This window comes from Amborella trichopoda, chromosome 1 (genome assembly GCF_054954075.1).
Source record: "Amborella trichopoda isolate Santa Cruz 75 chromosome 1, AtrichopodaSantaCruz75HAP2 v2.0, whole genome shotgun sequence".
NCBI lineage: Eukaryota > Viridiplantae > Streptophyta > Magnoliopsida > Amborellales > Amborellaceae > Amborella > Amborella trichopoda.
In genome coordinates this window covers 9337225-9360059 of record NC_142336.1, presented here as the reverse complement: position 1 = coordinate 9360059, position 22835 = coordinate 9337225, and the positions used below count along the sequence as shown (strand labels likewise).

Below are 22835 nucleotides of genomic sequence, written 5' to 3'. Positions count from 1 at the left end.
TTTTTTTTTTTTTTTGTGTAGCCCATGATAGAATTTTTTGTAATCTATGATCGAATTTTTTGTAATCCATGATCAAAATGTTTGTTTTTTTTTCTTGTAATCCATGATCGAATTTTATTTTTTATTTTTTATTTTTGTAACCCATGATAGAATTTTTTGTAATCCATGATCGAATGTTTTGTAATCCATGATCGAAATGTTTGTTTTTTTTTGTAATCCATGATCGAATTTTTTGTTTTTTGTTTTTTATGTAACCCATGATAGAGTTTTTTGTAATCTATGATTGAATTTTTTGTTATCCATGATGTAATTGTTTTTTTCTTTTTTTGTAATCCACAATCGAATTTTTTGTTTTTTTTTGTTTTTTTTTTTTGTAATGCATGATCGAATTTTATGTAATCCATGAACGAATTTTTTGTAATCCATGATAGAATTTTCTGTAATCCATGATCGACTTTTTTGTAATCCATGATCGAATTTTATGTAATCCATGATCGAATTTTTTGTAATCCATGATAGAATTTTCTGTAATCCATGATCGTCTTTTTTGTAATCCATGATCGAAATGTTTGTTTTTTTTACTTGTAATCCATGATCGAATTTTTTGTGTTTTTTTTTTTTTTGTAACCCATGATTGAATTTTTTGTAATCCATGATCGAATTGTTTTTTTCTGTTCTTGTAATCCACGATCGAATTTTTTGTTTTTTTATGTTTTTTTTTTTTTTGTAATCCATGATCGAATTTTATATAATCCATGATCGAATTTTATGTAATCCATGAGCGAATTTTTTGTAATCCATGATCGAATTTTTTGTAATCCATTATCGAATTTTTAGAAAATTTATGATTTTTTTTTTTTAATCCATGATCGAACTTTTTGAAAATTTGTTAATTTTTTTTTTTAATCCATGATCGAATTTTTTGAAAATTTGCTGTACTTTTTTTTTTTATTTCTTTTTATCCATGATCGAATTTTTTGAAAAATGATGATTTTTTGAAAAGATGTGAAAATCGTGATAAAGTTTTGATTATCATGATGTATTAAACATTTAAACCCAATTTTTAATTTTTATTGTTTGAGTTTGCTGCAATTTTTTTTTTTTTTTTTTCAAGATCGAATTTTTTGAAAATTGATGATTTTCCGAAAAGATGTGAAAATCGTGACAAGGTTTTAATTATCATGGGGTATTAAACCATATTTTAAATTTTTATTGTTAAAGTTTTTGTTGAAAAAATTGTATGTTGATGGATTATTTATGCAAAAAAATGTATGTTATTATATTTTCAATACAAAACTGTATTTTTTTTATCTGTTGTTCATGGATTTTTTAGTTGGAATGACTGATGTTAGCCGGCTCTTTGAAGAATTGTTTTTATTATTAATTTTTTAATGCAAAAAATGTATGTTCTTGATAATTGAGTTGTAGCCATGTTTGGAGCTTGCATTTTGTATTATTCTAAATGTTTGTAATTGATATGTACGAAAATTTTATTGTCAAAAAAGGTATTTTGCAATAACAAATAACAACGAATATGACTACATGAACTACCGCAACATATTATCACTACATATGGTGATTATTTTTCTTTTTGAACTGTCAGGTTAATTTAAACTTTTTACATCTTAAAACAGTTGAATCATGTCAAGATCTACAGAAGACCCTGCATGGCAACATGGGGTCAGACTTGATCCCAACAAGAAAGACAAAATTATTTGTAATTACTGTCAAAGAGTGATAAGTAGTGGGGTACATAGGTTCAAGCAACACTTGGCAGGGGTTAAGGGAGAAGTTTCTGCATGCACTAGTGTCCCTAGTAATGTAAAAAAACAGATGGTGGCAATTCTTAATACTAGCAAAGGTAAAAAAATTGCCAAACATAGGATGAATGAGGAGATAGCTAGTTTATATACACCATCAAGCAGGAATGATACAGAAGAGCAATATAATTATGACCTAGAAGAGCAATATAATAATGAGCTGGACATGGCCACAAGATTGAGTTTACATGAACAATATCAGAGGGAATGTGGGTTTAGAATGCCTAGTGGGTCTAGCTCAGACATGCATGGTGGGCCTAGCTTCGATATGCATGGTGGGCCTAGTTCAGATATGCATGGCGGGTCCAGCTCGAGCATGTATGGCGGACCCAGCTCAAATATGTATGGAGGGGTTGGTGGCAATATGTATCAAGAAGAATCAGTTGTTGAAGAAATTGTTTCTAAGTTACCTAGAAGTGCTAGTATTGCAGGTCATGGTCGTAAAGACCCATTTCTCTCAAAGCCTAAGTCACAACAGATGACCCTAAAAGGCATGGTTAAAGGTACAAGAAACATGTTAGGGAGATATGTTGGTAAATGGTTCTACGATAAAGGGATTCCCTTTGATGCAGCCAATAGCCCATAATTTCCACCTATGGTTAGTGCAATCCAGAGAGCCGGGCCCGGGGTAAAACCCCCGACGGCATATGAGCTCAGTGGGCCAATATTAGATGAAGAGGTAGAGGAAGTTAAAAAGTGGATTGAAGGATATAAACAGAGTTGGCCAAGGACAGGAATTACTCTCATGAGTGATGGTTGGTTGAATAAAGTTAACAAAAAGGAGTTTTTAAACTTCTTGGCCTATTCCCCAAAAGGTACAGCTTTTTTGTCTAGCAAAGACGTATCAGGGACGAAGAAGGATGCAAACTTCTACGTACGACTATATGATCAGATAGTGGAGGAGGTGGGGGATAAGCATGTAGTCCAGTTTATTACGGACAATGCACGTGCATGTGTTTCTGCGGGCAGCAAGTTGATGGATACGAGGAAGCATCTAGTATGGACCCCGTGTGCTGCACACAGCATCGATCTTATGTTAGAGGAAATCGGTGAGATCAAAATTGTGAAGGAGACTCTAGATGAAGCAAGGTTGGTGTCGAGATTTATATACAACCACTCGAAAATATTATTTCTGTTTAGAGAACACTCTAAAAAAAAAGAGATAATCAGGCCTGCCATAACCCGCTTTGCGACCGATTACTTAGCTGTGGACTCCATTCGACAATCTAAAGGTGCATTAAAGAGATTGTTTACTTGTGAATAGTGGTTAAATGACCGCCTCTCGAAGTCCAGTACCGGTATAAAAGTGGACAACATAATCTCAAATAGGCTGTTCTGGTCTCGATGTTCCAGTGTTGTAGAGGCCACTGCCCCTTTGGTCACGGTGTTAAGAATGGTGGATGCTGATAAGAAAGCTACCATGGGTATCCTTTATGAAGGTATTGAGAGGGCGAAATCAGCTATTGGGGAGAAGTGTAATTTTGCTAGCAAAGTGATCGAGATTATAGAAAAGAGGTGGAACACCAAAGTCAGACGTCCAATTCATTATGCTGGTAAATATATATTTATATCATTACAATGTTTCAGTTTAAATCATTTTTTTATGAAATTGTAAATGACATTTTTCTACCTATATATTTTTTAAGTTACTACTTCAACCCAAAATTTTTCTATTTGACACCTGAACAACCCCACAAGATTATGGAAGGGGTCAGATACATTATTGCAAGGTTGGAGAGAAGCCATCGAAACCAAGTAGCAGCAATACAAGAGGTATTATTTAATGTTTGGGTAAGAACTTCATTGAGTTGTTATATTTGTAAGGAATAATGCACTAAAACGTAATATATTTGTTTTAGCTTGCTATGTATAGGGATGCTATAGGATCCTTCGGAACTAGACTTGCCAGAAATTCTCGAACTATGATGGATCCAGGTTATCCCCTCGCTAATATTTTGTTTATTCATATATTTAATCTTATGAATTGTTCTTGCCCTTACAATGCTTTTTACATTTTAATCCAGCTGAATGGTGGGAGATATATGGTACTGATGCACCTCACCTAAAGAAGATAGCAATCAAGGTGCTCTCCCAGACATGTTCTGCTACTGGCTGTGAGCGCAACTGGAGTACGTTCCAATGGTAGCACACTACTAGGAGGAATCGACTCGCTTCTGAGAAGCTTCATAAACTAGTCTACGTTCATTATAATTTAAACCTTAGAGTGCGACAAATAAGAAGGAAGCTTGAAGACTATGGGCCGATAGACTTAGACACAATATTTGTCACAAACACAGCAGACCGATGGGTAGTAGAAGAGGAGGAGCCAGTGTTGCACAAGAGAGCGTTCCTTGAGGCTATCGGTGATGAAGATATTGAAGAAAGTGATGAGCGGCATGAAAGAGGAAGCAGCCAGCCAATGTATCCACAATATGTCGGTGATATTGCACCTAATGAGGGAGAGTAGGAAGGGGGTCTAAGAGAAAATGAGAGAGATGATGATTCTGAGGCCACCCTATCCCAGCCATATTATTCACATATCGAGTCCCAACAGCAACAGTGTTGGGATGGGCACGACAGTGCAGGTGAGCATGAAGGATGGACAAGCTTCGGGGATTTTGGATTGGGAACACAACAAAACACTAACACTCAGAGATTTGAAAATAGTCAGACGCCCGCTAATATCGATGATTCGTTTTTAGATCGAATCAATGAATTGTCAAACGAATTCAATCAATGGCACCAGCGTGACCAAGAAGAACAACAACGTCGCCTATCATTTTATTTTTAGATCGTATGTTACTAATTTTATGCTTTATTGTAGTCCATGTATGTTGATATACTTATTCCATGATAATTCTATGTTTATCCTTTTGTGTGATGTAAATTAAATGTTGAATGGCGGTTCATGCAGGGGAAGAACATATCAATATTCGCATATTCATTCAAAAACATGAAAATTCTTAATGGAGTACCCTCATTTTTTATTGAATTCCTAAAAAACAATATTTATAATGAATTTTAATAATTTTTTCGGATTTTTTTGAAGCTTTATTCTGACCGATTCACCCGATTCCGATCCGGATCGCCGATTCGCCGATCCGGATCGGTTTTTGGAAAGCCCGATCCTGGTCACCGATCCGGTTTTTAAACCATTGCTTTTAACTATCAGAATCTTGGCGCTAGTGGTGCCTTCGGCGCCATTGGCACTGTCGTTTCGTGTGTTGTCTTGTTAGCCCGGAGTGTCTGGATCAATCTTCCTGTGTTGGCATTTGGAGTAGTGCCTATTAGGAATGGTGTTAGAACGTTTTGCTGCATACTGTTTTCAGTTTGGTAGTTCTTGATTCTGATATGTCGCTCATCCTCGGAGGCATTCTTCTTGTTCCGTGCTTTGCCAAGTGGTACCTGTTGAGGTGAAAGGTTTATGGTTAGGTTAAGGGGGTGTTCAGGTTTTACACGAGGTTGCCCGAGATATTCGGGTGTCTTACAGTTTTTTTTATCGAGATCGGGGTGTCTACAGCTGTCCCTTTTTGTTGTTGTCTCGTATGTGTGAGACAGGGTGGAAAAGAAATAGATACTTGTGGGACGGAATCGGTGATGGGGCACACAAATGGTGTGAAAGATTTTAGAGGTTTTGAAAGAAAATTGGTTCATGTCCTCGAGAAGAAGAAACCTTTTTAACCATTTTTCAACTTTTCTTAATAAAAAAATTTTGGCCTTTTCAATGCAAAGTTCCTGTTGTTGACTTTGTTCTACAAAACCGCACTATGTAGCCTTGGACCTTGCTTGCAATAAGTTTGCCTTTTTGCCCCAAAAATCATTCCATTAAAAAAAACTTTCACCTGAACTCGCCTAGTTAATAAAACTATTGGTGCAGAGATGAGGGGATCGACATGCTGCAAATGATCCACAAGTCGTACTCTTTGCCTTAAAATTTGTTAATTTGTTTATTTTGTATGATATCGGCCCATAGAGCTTGATTCATGCACAGGTCAAGCTTTGGTGCAGGATTTACCGGGTTGGGAATAGGATTGGGTCGTAAGTGGTTACTTACGTTAACGTAAGGTCCCACCCTCTATTCCCACCATTAACATATAGAAAAAAACAAAAAACAAAACAAAAAGAGCATTCTCTTAAGAAAATCAAAAGAATCAGGCGAAAATGGAAACTTTATTTTACTCTTAAGAAAAAAATAGAAAGCCATTCGGTAACAAGAAAAATATCTTCAATATTTATTGATCATTCTATCAAGTAAAGAAATAAAATAGCAAGCCATAATTCCTAAATATAGGTATTAAATAATTTAACCAGCACTTAAATTACTCCTTTTCTAAAATACCAGAAAATTCTATTTTTCCTTAGAATATATATCAAAGTTATGCCTCTTCTTGGGTATGTTCGCCATGGAAGGGTTAAGGAAGAGGATGGTTCTCTTGCTACTGTCAATGACCATTGCCAAGTTCCATTTTGGCACGTGTGAAGCTAAACAAGGCCAAGCCCTTATGCAGCACATGAATGCCCAGTTTGTAGGAAATGTGGGGTTTGAGAACTGGGGCTCTTTTGATGAGGTCACACGTGTGTTGCCTCAACATGGGTTGAGAGAGAGAGATGAGATTGTTGGTGGGTTGCCTGGTGAGCCTGCGGGTGTGGAATTCAAGCAGTATGCTGGTTATGTGACTGTCGACGAGAAGGCGGGGAGGGCGCTCTTCTACTATCTGGCCGAGGCCGTCAACCCTCTCTCCAAGCCTCTCCTCCTCTGGCTCAATGGAGGTATTTCTATCTCTCATGCAGACATGCCCATATACAAGTGAATGAACTTTCTCAACATGTCATATTCCCTTAAGAGGCAATGGGCCCGGCCCTGACCTGACCCGATAGTTGACACGGACCTGACCCAGGTCGGGTCTCAATCATTTTGACCCAGATCCGGCCCAAGTTTTGGGTCGACCCCGTCTCATGAGCGATTGATTCTTTGTCTCTCAATTTCGAATCATCTTTTACAAATTGTTATCTTTATTTGGAACTAAACTAGTATCTCAAAGTTCATCTATCGGGATTTGGAAAAGTTGATTTTAGATTGGTAATCGGTGAGGAACGACCTAGCTCCTTGTGGAAACTAAGAACAAGCCTGATTTTAACGAACTTGCCTATTTTCTATCAAAAAAATCTAACCAAAAAAGAAACTTTCCTTTTATTACCTTCTCTTTTCCAAACTTTGGAGTAACATACACATTCACATAAAAAGAGAATTTGTCATGGAGATATTATTATCTTCATTTGAAACATAATCTTTGACCCAAATTTTAGATAATTTTATTTTGGAAATATGTATAACATTGTGTACTTTTTATACAATGAGGTCACAATTACTATTAACTATTACATGTGAAATCAAATGGCTAGGGGGTGAGAACGAGCACAAAAAATCAAAATAAAATTTCTCGAATTGTATGACATACCCCTAACTATCAGATTTCATATACAATGACTAAGGTTGATTGCGACCTCCTCGTATACAACCCTTATTTTTTATAAAAAAAACTATGCATGTATTGTAATTACAAAAGTAGAAATATGCATAACACACTTCTTGCTAATATTTCTTATAATATATATACAACTCCGTTTTGTAAACAAATATCACTAATAAAACCTGCTGGGCTTAGTCTTCGCTATCATATACCAATTGTTGGTTATCCACATCATTATCTTAGGACACGGTTTCTATGCGGCCAAGCCCACATATGTAGAAATGCGGGCATATTAATAAATCTATTTTTGAGATGGATTTTTGGACTTAATTTTTAAGGACATGTAAGATATAACGATCATGAATATGAAAAAATATGTAAATTTTAAAAACTAGAAATAATAATTCTAATAAGAAACCATTTGGACTATTAGTTTCCATTGTTTTTAGATGGAACACCCACTTGCGTTAAGATGGATACTTTACACTTTTTGGACCGCATATGTAGTCATGCGATCCAGCCCGTATGAAACAATTTTCTTTTATCCTATGATTATTTTGCTATATCGCTAAAATCTTTGTATACATAACGTTGATAACCCATGTGCAATCAATTTTGAGGAGGAAAATTTTTATCACATAATGTATTATATTTATATATTAATGCATGTGAAAATTTTCAGTTAATACAAAGCAAACATAGGAAAAATAACGTGAAATAAAAAACTAAGTAGAATAAGGGTATTTTGATTTGGAAATGGAAGCAAAGTAAGATTTTCATCATAGGGCATTTGACTTCAACATACGTTAAAACTGATTCCAATTACTATCATATCCTTAAATTTTTTTTATTGCCTCTTACTCTCTCCTCAAGGCAGAAAGTGTTGAGGAAAACTTAAATTGATGGACTGCATAGGAATAGGCAATTAAGATGTGCAAAAAACAATCCATGACTATGTCAAGAAAAAGTTCTTTTTCAGTAGTAAATTTTAATTTAATTATGGAAATTAGAGAGCATATCAAGTTTTTACATAGGAATCAATTTTGTGGAAAGGATTTATATAGCATTTAGAGAAGGGTGAGGTTTTGTAAAAGGTTGGCACCTTAAGCAATCTAAGTAAGGCACCCAAAATTGATACCAAGCAGTTTAAGTGCCGAAAATCCCCATGATGGGCTACAAATCTATTTTAATATTTAATTGTGAAATTTAAAACTTAAAAGATAGTGTAGATCGAGCGGATTTATAAACATTTGAAAATATTTTTTTTCCTTTAGGGAATATCTACTTTGACATCATATATTTACTCAGTCCAGGTTTATTTTGAAGAACACGAGTGTTTTCAGACAAGGGTTGTAGATAAATAATGCATAATATGGGAAGGCTTTTTAATACATATTATCATCTTTGAAGTTGTGACTAATGCCTGGCTTTCCCCATTACCACACAAACCTTAAGCATTTTTATGGAAGAGTAAAGAAATTATATGGAAGTTAACCACAGTGTGAAATCAAAGATTGGATGAAAGCTGGAGTGGTCGAATTTGAACACACCAGTAGAGAAGAATAGCATAACCATATTACTAATGGATGTGTTGCACGTAGAATAAGTACTAAGATAACAAAAAAAAAAAAAAAGGCAAATTAATCTTAATATTAAATAGAGAACACAGTATAATAATAAAGTAAAGAACTGCAAAAATTCACCATTAAAAACTTATGAGCCTCTATATTATGCTCCCTCAGGAGCATACTCTAAATTTACTCCCTAGGAAAAACTTTTACTTGGGAGATTTTTCTTGATTTGAAATTTTGGGATCTATCTATTTATGACTAGATAATTATCTTCCAAGGAAAAAAATGGATTTTGACTTCATGAATGCCTAGATCATTCCTGCCAAAAATTGGATGGTTTCATTATATTCTTGGGATGTGACATTTTTTAGGCTGAGAGTGAGAACTAAATTTTTCTTTTTTCTTTGATGTTGGTTACCGCCTTGTCCAGATCATATCCCCAAACCTTGGGATCAAAAAGATATTCCTAGTGTATGTGTTTTGCAAGAGAATAGATAAATAGTATACTCCCGAGGGAGTAGGATATTTTTCGGCAAACATATAGGCCAAATTGGTAATTATATTGTTTGTGAACAAGAGAGGACGTAAATGCTCTCATTTACCCTTTTTTGGTTCTATAGAACATTTTTGTCTTCAAATAAATATTACTTATTTGGGATATTTTAAAAGACATCCATCCAGTGTGCATAGAGTTGTTGGGCATGGTTGGTCATACATTTGGCTTGGGCATGTTTTTAGTATGAATTGCGATATTAACCAATAAATTATATTGTATAAATGAACGTAGAGTTTGTTATAAAACATTTATCTTGCTCATCTTGCTTATAAATTATTGCTAAGATTTAAGATTTTGCTATTTGTATGGTTGAGATATTGGAGAAGACCACAAATTTGAAAAATTATCATATCGAACAATCTCCAATATATCTATATTAATTTTTAAATTTTGTTTGTTTTGGTTCTCCAAACGGAATGTAATTCGAGTATATTCATTTTTAAATTTTGTTTGTTTTGGTTCTCCAAACGGAATGTAATTCGAGAGGAAATGGAATTAATCATAACGTCTAGGAATCAATGAAAAAATGTAAATATTTTTGTTCAGAATAATTTATCTTTTTTATTCAAGTTATTATTTCTCCTGTCTATTTGAAAATATGTGGGTTAAGGAATGAAAGGTGTGTTACTCTGTTTTCTTTTTCCTTATCGTCTCCTTAAGTGTCTCTCTCTTTTATTCTTGATCAATATATATAAATTCTTATCACTCTTTTGTTTATAATAAGGTTGATGGTTCTTGAGTAGTTCTTAATGGACTAATATATTAGATATAGATATTATTAAGATCTAATATCTTAAACTAATATAATGGATATTAGCATTAATAAGATCTTGCATAAATTTATTTATTAGTTTTATTTATATAATTTAAATTATTTATTTAAATCATCTTCATTATTTTAATTGTATGTCAAATGTAGTCGTGTTAATTAATAATATATGAAAAGTAATATTTACAATCACATTTATAATTGATTAATAAAATATTAAATCGTGAAGATAAATGTATAAAATTTTCTCTCTAAAAGTTCAATAATAAATATATTTCAGTGATTAATATTAAATATCACGTGCAACACATGTGCATATTACTAGTATTTATTCGGCGAGCCTTGATGAGAAGAGTGGACGCTCCAAATTTTTAGAATAAAATTTAAATTCAAAATCCAATCATGACCATCAGATAGGCCAGATTTAATCTGGTTCATTGGGCTTATACGATTCCATCAACTAGTGTGCAGACAAGATCTTTTCCCTTAAAATAATAGGTGTTTATGCATAGGGTGCGGTTTGTATAGAGCCTTGGCTCTAAACAATCAAATTGGAGCCTACCTTTAAATAGTGTTGAGAAATGTGGTTTCAATATTGAAAATCTTTGTGATAGCATTAAATATATCTTCATCTTTATTTATAGAGTTTAAAGTTTCAAAAATAGTGTAGATCAACTGATCTAAGAAATCTTGAAAATCTTGAAAATTGATGGTCCAAAAATGCTTTAAAAGATACACTATTTCCAGAACTTGAAATCCACTTTTTTCTTATGTCCAAGCAACTTGATGTCGAGATGATTAACTTGAGTATATTTGAGCATCAAAACAACGATCTTCTAATAAAATTTTTGTGGTACGCTCTAATTTGATTGTTTAGAGCCTCGGCTCTAAATAAACTTTTCCCTTATGCATAAGGTTTCAACCTTAGACCATCAAAGTAAGGTTTTCATGGTGCGTCAAAAGACCTTGGGGTTAACATGCTCTACTTTCTCTCTCGAGATAGGGTCCCATTTTATTCTTGAACATGTACTCGCTTTTTTAATAGCTTAATAATTTAATATAGAGATGGAGAAGAAATTATTTTTTAGTAGTAAGCCCGTCAATTTTCATTTTCTTTTGTTGCACATTCATTTTAGCCAAAAGAAATAAAAAATTTTATGTGAACATTTAAAAAATAAAGCATCTTTAATATACATTTTGAGAAAAGACATTTTCTTTCTGGCCAAGCTTTCTATGCTTTTCCTACTACATAAAACTTATATGTTTTCCCCTATCCAAATGTCCATTCTGAATAGATGGCTGAGATGACTCAAATCACAATGTCATGTCTCTAAATATTTTATTTTTAATTTTGTCTTTACAAATTATTTTGACAACAAATTTTGAACGTCCACTCCTCTCTTAAATTCACACATGTAAAAATATTTTCAATAAATAAAATGATCAAAATACCCCTGAAAGATTCAAGGGGTATCTTGATCATTATATTCTATCGAAGAAGTCCTTTTAATATTTTATTTAGGTGCACTCCGTTTAGATTATGGCATGTACCAAACTTCATATTCATATAATTTGTTAAGAAAAAACTAAAAATAAAATACTTTAAGGTGTTGGATCTAGATCAAATGGTCAGTGACTCACTTGATCTAAATTGGACGGGTGGACAGGGGAAAACATATATTTTGAATGCAGTAGGGGAAGTATAGTAACCTTTCCCTTTCTTTCCCGGCTGTTTTTGCCTATGTTTTTAGTAATCCAAACTTAAACAAGAAAACTGTGGGTGACAACTTAAACCAGCTAACTTAAACCAGCTATTTTTTAGTATTACTCACTGTGTTTCTAGTGTTAAAATAAAACTATCATTGAAAATATGGATGGCCAATGCAGCCATGTTATCTATGATTCCTAGAGAGATTACTACCTTTTTCGTCTTTTGTTATCATTTTTCTTTAAAATTAATGTTAATAAAAGCGTCAACAGAGAAAACAATAAACTTTAAATATAATTTACCCAATAATTTCCTGAAATTTTTTGAAAACCAGTTGAGTAATTATGCATCGTTAACACAAATGAGTTGTGGTCTGGTGGTGCCAGGTTAACCTTATTCAAGTATATTGACTCACATTTTTCTTCTTCTTCTTCTTTTTTGCACAGGTCCAGGGTGCTCTTCTCTTGGATATGGAGCGATGTCAGAGTTGGGACCTTTTAGAGTCCACAGCAATGGGAGGACTCTTTACAGGAACAGATACGCATGGAACAATTAACCTTGTTTTGTGAATTTCTATGAACTATAAACCCTGATAATCTCTCAATCATTCAAAAGGCTTTCTCTGAATTTTACGATTACCAATTTTAAATAGGTATTGTCTATGAATGATGCATGTTGTTCACAAAAAGCATTATTTTTGCTTATCTTGGAACCACGGAATTTCGTATCTAGTAATGTTTTTAGCCAGACAAACAGGTTTTCTAAAGCCATCTTACTTCTAGAGTCCAAAATACTCTAGATTGGTTTGTTGCTCAAAAGACCAAAAGTAAAGTTTGTTGGAAATTGAGGCCTTTCATGCGCTTTTATGGTATTGGCATGGAAAGAGCCAATATAAACATTACTAGGTCTTCAGTAGACTAATTAATCTTAATGGAAGTTTTAACGGTTAGGTTGTAGCTTTTCAAAACTCCTGTTAAGGTGAATAAAAATAGGAGTTACAATTTTGATTTTGTATAGTTGAGATTCAAATTGTAACTCCTATCTTTATTCACCTTAAAAGACATTGGGAGTTTTGACAAGCTATCACTTGGTTGTTAAAACTCCTGTTAGAAATAATTAGGCCGATAAAAACCTAGTAGTTGTTAAAACTCCTATTAAGAATAATTAAGCCGCTAAAAATTTAGTAATATTTATATCTATGCATGGTTCTTTTCATGTCAATACCATGATATTGTTAACTAATATGTTTATGCCCATAATAATTGGAGTTTTTGAATAAAAGAGTAAAGGCCATAATTCCAACAAATTTTGCTCATATAGAAGTATATCACTTTGTCAATATAATTAAGGGATATGACTATGCTTATCCATTAGGACAACCACTACAATCACATCAACAGCAGCAACGTCTATGTACGGAGCACCATAACTTGGGTAAATGATGAATGCTTTTCCATTGGGACAATCACTACAGTCACATCAACATAGCATCCATGTACGGAGCACATAACTTGGCTAAAGGATGATTGCTGCAGTATTGAAGACAAACTCAAGAGAGTTACCAGTGTAACTTGCCTTAGTATAACCAAACTCGGAGAGTTTCTTACGAACTCGGTGTGAGTCTATTAGAACTCACCGAATTCAACACCTTTTTTCGAAATAAAAGGGGGTGCACAAATCTTACCCCTTTTTCCTCATTTGACTTCATTGAAGTATCCAATCAGGTGTGCTTATTGTATATTTGAGAAAAAAAAACGATTTTATGGATATGAGGATGAAAATTATCAATCTAGATTATTAGGTTTTGGTCATATTCTAAAACTTGTGATTGCTACTCAATTATTGCTTGATCTGGGACAAAAATTTGTTTTGTTATCGAAATATGGGCTTGTTTCTCATAAAAGATCAATAAAAATATTGAATTTATGAGATTTGGATTCCAGAGTATTATTTATCCCAAAAATTTCGAGAACTCGAAATAATTAAGTTTCACCTTGAATCTTGAGTCTGATTAGAGGATTTAGATTAGGGAGCTCAAGTACCCTCTGACAAACATTGCTAGCATGAATTTGCACCATTTGCAAAGATTGGAGGATAGGACTCAAAATTTTGCTTGAACTTTTATTTTTAGATTTATATTTATATAAGGGTGGGGTGTGTATAAGGCCAAGGATCTAAACAATTACAGTAAAACACACTTTCAAATAGTGTGGAAAAATATGGTTGCAATACTGGAAATATTTGTGATAGCTTCAAAATATATTTTCATCTTTAATTATAAAATTTAAAGCTTCAAAAATAGTGTAGATCGAGCAGATCTATGAAGATTTGAAAATCTTGAAAATTGACAGTCCAAAATGTAATACAAGATGCACTATTTTCAAATTATGAAATCCATTTTTTTTAATGTCCATGAATCTTGAGGTCGAGATGATCAATTTGAGGATATTTGTGTATCAAAATAACCTCTTCTAGTAAAATTTTTGAGGATATTTGCGTATCAAAATAACCTCTTCTAGTAAAATTTTTGAGGTGCATCCTAATTTGATTGTTTAGAGTCTCATATTTATATAAACTTCTTCTTTTATATAATGGATTTTATTTTTTACTTTAACACTCGAGATAATAATATTTATTTTTAAATTTTTATTTTTATTTATGTTTAATAAATTTTACTCTTTTCCATAGCGTTTGGGCCAACTCAGGGAACTAGACGAGTCCACTCTAAACTCGTCAAATCGCTCTAGGCTCAAGTAGAGTTTTGGAGGGAGCACGGTTTTAGAAACCTTGCATGTGAGACGATTGAAATTTGCATCATTCATTTACGTTTGTTACTATTTCCAATAGTTTTAATTCAAATGGTAAATCAAACTACCCCCATACAAATTTAATTAGAATTGAAGATTAAAAGATCATGTAATCTATATTTGAAGCTGTAAATACATGGGTGCAGTGGCAAATTTATTGTTCTTGGAGTCCCCGGCTGGCACTGGCTTCTCTTACTCCAACACCACCTCGGAGAATTCAGAAAGTGGTGATGAGAAAACGGCATTTGATGCTTACACTTTCATGCTAATTCGAACGATTCTCAGAATACAAAAACAGGGATTTCTACATCTCAGGAGAGAGCTATGCAGGGCACTATGTTCCGCAACTCGCTTATCAAGTAGTTCGGCACAATCAAATGGCTGCAAAAACCATCATAAATCTCAAAGGCATCACGGTGAGATCTAATTTCCTTATCCGACTTTTCGCACACATAGACTGAGTTGTGTATATGTGATTGCAGATTGGTAACCCATGGATCGACGCTCCGATTGACCGCCTAGAATTGTACGAGTACTTGTGGAGCCATGCGATCCTCTCGGACGAGACCATCAATGCCATCCATAAATATTGCAATTTCTCAGTTAACACCACCAGTCAACCCAAACCATGCGACGACGCCCTCGATCATGCGGAGTCAGACATTTTTGACATTAACATCTACAACATTTATGCCCCTAACTGCAACACCACCAGCAAGCACAAGCCTTGTGCAAGTGACCTGGTATTAATTCTCTCTACTTCTCTTTCTTCCCAGTGATTACTTCCTTTCTGCATAGGGTTGATGGCTCTATAGTAATATTACTATGACACTTTGTCCTTTGATTGGTGTTCAAATGTCAACACATGTCAACAATTTGCCACTATTTGAGAACATCCGGCTACGTAGAAAACTAAATTTTCATTTGGTGCTCAATTTCTATTAGTTGGTATCAAGTGTCGACACTTCGACATATAACGACACTTGAGGATGCCTACTGGTATCATATAAATTCCTCATCCAATTGTCAATTGATATTCAGTGAAAGTTCTATCCCATAAAATATTATATTTCATTAAATAAGTTATAATTGTGTGGATGGGTTTATCCCTAATAGACCAAGGTACTAAACACCTTGAACAATTATAGACTCTTAAACACTCGCGACAGTGTCTATGAAACTCCATTCCCTGTCTTCTCTACTAATGAATGAGTGGTTGTATGCAGGAATTTGATCCTTGCACAGATTACTACGTGGAAATGTATCTGAATCTTCCCCAAGTCCAAAAGGCACTCCATGCTAACGTTACTGGGCTAAAGTATCCATGGCTTTCATGCAAGTATGAGCTTCCTTTTTCCCCTTTTTATTTTTGTATTTCTTTATATTAGAGAGCAAAATATAAAGGAATTTTTTTTACAATTTGGATTTTGTATAGTTAAGATCCAAATAGGAGTTACAATTTGGATTTTGTATAGTTAAGATCCAAATTGTAACTCTTATCTTTATTCACCTTAAAAGACATTGGGAGTTTTGACAAGCTATCACTTAACTGTTAAAACTCCTATTAAAAATAATTAGGCCACTAAAAACCTAATAGTTGTTAAAACTCCTACTAAGAATAATTAAGCCGCTAAAGACTTAATAATATTTATATCTATGCATGGTTCTTTTCATATCAATACCATGATATTGTTAACTAATATGTTTATGCTCATAATAATTGGATTTTTTGAATAAAAGAGTAAAGGCCATAATTCCAACAAATTTTGTTCATATAAAAGTATATCACCTTGTCAATATAGTTAAGGGATATGACTATGCTTATCCATTGGGACAACCACTACAATCACATCAACAGCAGCAACGTCTATGTACGGAGCACCATAACTTGGGTAAATGATGATTGCTTATCCATTGGGACAATCACTACAGTCACATCAACAGCAGAATCCATGTACGGAGCACCATAACTTGGCTAAAGGATGATTGCTGCAGTATTGAAGACAAACTCAAGAGAGTTACTAGTGTAACTTGCCTCAGTATAAACAAACTCGGAGAGTTTCTTACGAACTCGGTGTGAGTCTATTAGAACTCACCGAATTCAACACCTTTTTTCGAAATAAAAGGGGGTGCACAAATCTTACCCCTTTTTCCTCATTTGACTTCATTGAAGTATCCAATCAGGTGTGCTTATTGTATATTTGAGAAAAAAAAACGATTTTATGGATATGAGGATGAAAATTATCAATCTAGATTATTAGGTTTTGGTCATATTCTAAAAGTTGTGATTGCTACTCAATTATTGCTTGATCTGGGACAAAAATTTGTTTTGTTATCGAAATATGGGCTTGTTTCTCATAAAAGATCAATAAAAATATTGAATTTATGAGATTTGGATTCCAGAGTATTATTTATCCCAAAAATTTCGAGAACTCGAAATAATTAAGTTTCACCTTGAATCTTGAGTCTGATTAGAGGATTTAGATTAGGGAGCTCAAGTACCCTCTGACAAACATTGCTAGCATGAATTTGCACCATTTGCAAAGATTGGAGGATAGGACTCAAAATTTTGCTTGAACTTTTATTTTTAGATTTATATTTATATAAGGGTGGGGTGTGTATAAGGCCAAGGATCTAAACAATTACAGTAAAACACACTTTCAAATAGTGTGGAAAAATATGGTTGCAATACTGGAAATATTTGTGATAGCTTCAAAATATATTTTCATCTTTAATTATAAAATTTAAAGCTTCAAAAATAGTGTAGATCGAGCAGATCTATGAAGATTTGAAAATCTTGAAAATTGACAGTCCAAAATGTAATACAAGATGCACTATTTTCAAATTATGAAATCCATTTTTTTTAATGTCCATGAATCTTGAGGTCGAGATGATCAATTTGAGGATATTTGTGTATCAAAATAACCTCTTCTAGTAAAATTTTTGAGGATATTTGCGTATCAAAATAACCTCTTCTAGTAAAATTTTTGAGGTGCATCCTAATTTGATTGTTTAGAGTCTCATATTTATATAAACTTCTTCTTTTATATAATGGATTTTATTTTTTACTTTAACACTCGAGATAATAATATTTATTTTTAAATTTTTATTTTTATTTATGTTTAATAAATTTTACTCTTTTCCATAGCGTTTGGGCCAACTCAGGGAACTAGACGAGTCCACTCTAAACTCGTCAAATCGCTCTAGGCTCAAGTAGAGTTTTGGAGGGAGCACGGTTTTAGAAACCTTGCATGTGAGACGATTGAAATTTGCATCATTCATTTACGTTTGGTACTATTTCCAATAGTTTTAATTCAAATGGTAAATCAAACTACCCCCATACAAATTTAGTTAGAATTGAAGATTAAAAGATCATGTAATCTATATTTGAAGCTGTAAATACATGGGTGCAGTGGCAAATTTATTGTTCTTGGAGTCCCCGGCTGGCACTGGCTTCTCTTACTCCAACGCCACCTCGGAGAATTCAGAAAGTGGTGATGAGAAAACGGCATTTGATGCTTACACTTTCATGCTAAATTGGTTCGAACGATTCTCAGAATACAAAAACAGGGATTTCTACATCTCAGGAGAGAGCTATGCAGGGCACTATGTTCCGCAACTCGCTTATCAAGTAGTTCGGCACAATCAAATGGCTGCAAAAACCATCATAAATCTCAAAGGCATCACGGTGAGATCCAATTTCCTTATCCGACTTTTCGCACACATAGACTGAGTTGTGTATATGTGATTGCAGATTGGTAACCCATGGATCGACGCTCTGATTGACCGCCTAGAATTGTACGAGTACTTGTGGAGCCATGCGATCCTCTCGGACGAGACCATCAATGCCATCCATAAATATTGTAATTTCTCAGTTAACACCACCAGTCAACCCAAACCATGCGACGACACCCTCGATCATGCGGAGTCAGACATTTTTGACATTAACATCTACAACATTTATGCCCCTAACTGCAACACCACCAGCAAGCACAAGCCTTGTGCAAGTGACCTGGTATTAATTCTCTCTACTTCTCTTTCTTCCCAGTGATTACTTCCTTTCTGCATAGGGTTGATGGCTCTATAGTAATATTACTATGACACTTTGTCCTTTGATTGGTGTTCAAATGTCAACACATGTCAACAATTTGCCACTATTTGAGAACATCTGGCTACGTAGAAAACTAAATTTTCATTTGGTGCTCAATTTCTATTAGTTGGTATCAAGTGTCGACACTTCGACATATAACGACACTTGAGGATGCCTACTGGTATCATATAAATTCCTCATCCAATTGTCAATTGATATTCAGTGAAAGTTCTATCCCATAAAATATTATATTTCATTAAATAAGTTATAATTGTGTGGATGGGTTTATCCCTAATAGACCAAGGTACTAAACACCTTGAACAATTATAGACTCTTAAACACTCGCGACAGTGTCTATGAAACTCCATTCCCTGTCTTCTCTACTAATGAATGAGTGGTTGTATGCAGGAATTTGATCCTTGCACAGATTACTACGTGGAAATGTATCTGAATCTTCCCCAAGTCCAAAAGGCACTCCATGCTAACGTTACTGGGCTAAAGTATCCATGGCTTTCATGCAAGTATGAGCTTCCTTTTTCCCCTTTTTATTTTTGTATTTCTTTATATTAGAGAGCAAAATATAAAGGAATTTTTTTTACATTCACACTAATGCTAGGTTGTATTATTGTGGCCTAGAGCTTTTATAATTAACGGTTATGCAGGGATATCCTACACTGTTAAAGATCACCTCTATATATATATATATATATATATATATATATATATATATATATATATATATATATATATATATATATATATATATATAGATATATCATAGATCCTTCGGAAAAAATAATTTAAGGTCGCAATTTTAAAATGTAGAATTAAGGTACACCTTAAAAATCCATCGAAAATGGTTATTTTGATGTTGGAAAACCGTTTCATAGATCTTCTCAAGATTGAGACGTCTGAGTATAGAAAAAAAAAGATTTTGAGTACAAAAACTAGAACGTATTATCTAGACCGTCCATTTTCCAGATTTTCACGTGTTTATAGATCCACTTGATTTGAACCATCTTTTAAATTTAGTGTAATAAATAGTGGCCTATAGGAATTGGGGTTGAGCTTGATTGGTTAGCAGCTGACATTTTGCAATGCTATATCTCAAGTTCAATTCCTACTGCCGAACTACCCAAAAAAATAGGTGGTTATAATCACCTACTATTGGTGGATGGCATACTTTCCCGGACCCTATTAAATTTACTAATTGACTCAAACCACTTTATTGAGATAAAGGAACCTTTTGGGATACAATTATTGATTTTTTTTTTTCAGATTTTTTATTGAGATAAAGGAACCTTTTATCCAAACTCTGTCAAGTTTGTGCGATGTGCCCATTCATCTCCGCTATCTGTTTTCGCGGATGAGTGGCAGATGCATTACTTGTTCTTCTGCATTTCAACTTGCCGCATATGAGCATAATATATTGAATGCTCCTTACTGAAATGTGGTGGACGTTTTACATGCATAATCAGAAAAGAGATTGTCTACAAAGAGACCATTTATTTTGTATACAAGGACGTCACAATCATTTTTTTCCTTTAAATTTTAGAATGGATGGTTATAAGAGTGTCAATTAATAGTCATAAAGTTCCAAAAAAAAAAATTCGGACTTCATGAATCACTCCAAGTCATCCAATTTGCCATCTAATATGTGAGAATAGTTGTGACCTCTTTGTAATAAAGATAAATGGTCTATTTGTAGATTATCCCTTCAGAAAATTGCCATTCCCAAACAAGTTTTTGCACTCAACATTGACAATACAAAGTAGAAATTCATGTGTCTTAGGGTGAGTAGCAAAAACAGTGCACTAGTAGTTCCTCAACAATGCCACTTTGGGAGTAGTAAGGATGGACTTTAGCCGCATACCATATGGAAGTAAAACGGGAACGTAACATAATTTACCTCAATTATATTACTAACATAGTATCCTTTTTCTTATCTGTGTTATTATTTACAGTTTCTTTTGTTTTGGTAGCGAGCTGAATTGGAAGGATGCACCATCTACTGTACTTCCCCTCATAAAGAACATTATGGCAAATGGCATCCCGGTGATGTTATACAGGTAAGTGTATGATTGTATTTTGTTTTATTATTTTTTATGTCTGGATCTCAGTTGCTAAACATGTGTGCAAATTTGTGGTCAAACTTGATCAAATGTCTAGGTAAATTCTTAAAATTCTCTGATATAATATTCTTGCCTTTTGTGCTAAATAATTGCAGTAGTAGTTACTGTTTGTTTCTCCTACTTGTAGTTATCTTTTAGAGAGAGAATCATGCACTTGAAAAAAATGTTTGTGCGTAAGCATAGAGTCCTCTGTTAAAACTACAAATTGTAGCAACTGTTTGTTTCTCCTACTTGTAGTTATCTTTGAGACCATCATGCACTTGAAACAAAAAAATTGTACATAAGCATGGAGTCCTATTAAAACTACAAATTGTATTTCTCTGGAATAAATCTGGATCTGACCATTGTTCATGTTTATTCTAACCAAGAAAGATAATTGAGATTAACTGGAGAAATTTCTATTTTCTATTTAATGGAAACGGGTGGGAAACATCGATTCCCACACATTTACCTAAAAGAAGAATTGTTAAGGAGAATTTCTTTCATTCTTCTAAAAATTACCTTTTTTGTATGTGTGCAGTGGAGACGTGGACAGTAGTGTTCCAGTGACAGGTACAAGAAAGGCGATAAAAAAACTTAACCTGGATATTCAAACTCACTGGTACCCATGGTTCAACGAGCACGAGGTAAAAGTCAACCAGATTCTTTTTATGATTTCGTTGCATAAGAGCGATAGAAAGAGAGGATTAGGAATGGACACAAAGCCTAGGTGGTTAGGATGGGGAGGTGCTAGAACATGACCTCTTGGGCTCCATTCCATCCCTTTAATAAGGGGAGAGAAAGAGAGATATTTTTCCTCCTATTTATGTTATTGTATATATGCAGTTTGGAGGGTATAGTGTGATATACAAGGGTGGCTTAACATTTGCAATTGTTAGAGGAGCGGGCCATGAGGTCCCTAGTTACCAACCGGCGAGATCCCTCACCCTTATTGATGCTTTCCTCAAAGGGAAACCCCTACCTTCATCTTAAACAGTACATGATGTAACAGAAGCTTCGAAGTTACATTATTTTGAAAAGTAATGCAAATATTGTTTTCATTTCTCTAATGGTTCAATTTGTTGAGTGTTTTGTTTTGGGCACTCCCAATTAGGTTAAACATTTTATTTTTGAGAGTCCCAAGCAATGACAGTGTTTTATGAGTCTATATATAATGGACCTCTTAGTACTGCACAAGTGCAAAAACTGATAGCCTTCAGTTTGTCATTTCACTTCACAAAATCTGAGGAACAGGTTTTGGATTTTGAATTGGACCTGATGTACCATTGGCTGGCTGATTTCACATCTAAAATCAAAGAGGAAAGGACAGGTCCAAAGAGAGCTTGATAGCCTAATATGCAGTATTAACTATGACGAGGATGACATACGTAATTCTTCTCGTGCACACTCTAAGCCGGTGTCCACTGTGTCTGCTGGTTCCTTTGGGATCACCAAGCACAAGAAAGGGTATGTTTCTGAATGAAAATTTTATGTTGGAATGTTCGGGGTCTCAACGGTCCTTTGCGCAAAAATGATAGTCGATCTTTTTGTCGTCACAAAAAGCCATATGTTTGGGTTATTCAAGAGACAAAAATATGGGCCTCGAATTTTCAAACAACTTTAGAACTATTTGGGGGAGGAGGTCCTTGGATTTTATAAGCTCTAAGGCTATTGGACTTTCTGGAGGCATCTGGATTTTATGGGACCTTTCTTTTCTGCAGGCTATTGATTTTATCATCTCTTTTAAACATATATCTGTTTTGTTTAAGGATTTCAGATGGTGTTTGATTGTTGTTTATGGCCCCAATAGATCAGATGAAATACCTTTATTTTTTGAGGACCTATCTAATGTCTTCCTTTAATTTAATGTGTCATGGTGTATTGTTAGTGATTTCAACATTATTCGATAGCCCTCTGAATGCTCCTCTAATC

The 22835-nt window shown here is 34.1% G+C and overlaps 1 pseudogene across 1 annotated transcript; it reads left to right on the top strand.

Moving 5' to 3' along the window:
- Positions 1-6034: 6034 nt before the first annotated feature.
- Positions 6035-21973, top strand: LOC110006626 (serine carboxypeptidase II-3-like; annotated as a pseudogene). The gene is made up of 10 exons (XR_016040919.1): positions 6035-6590; positions 12342-12436; positions 15185-15445; positions 15929-16041; positions 18096-18390; positions 18457-18717; positions 19201-19313; positions 20775-20861; positions 21445-21550; positions 21750-21973. The product of XR_016040919.1 is annotated as a serine carboxypeptidase II-3-like (transcript).
- Positions 21974-22835: the final 862 nt, after the last annotated feature.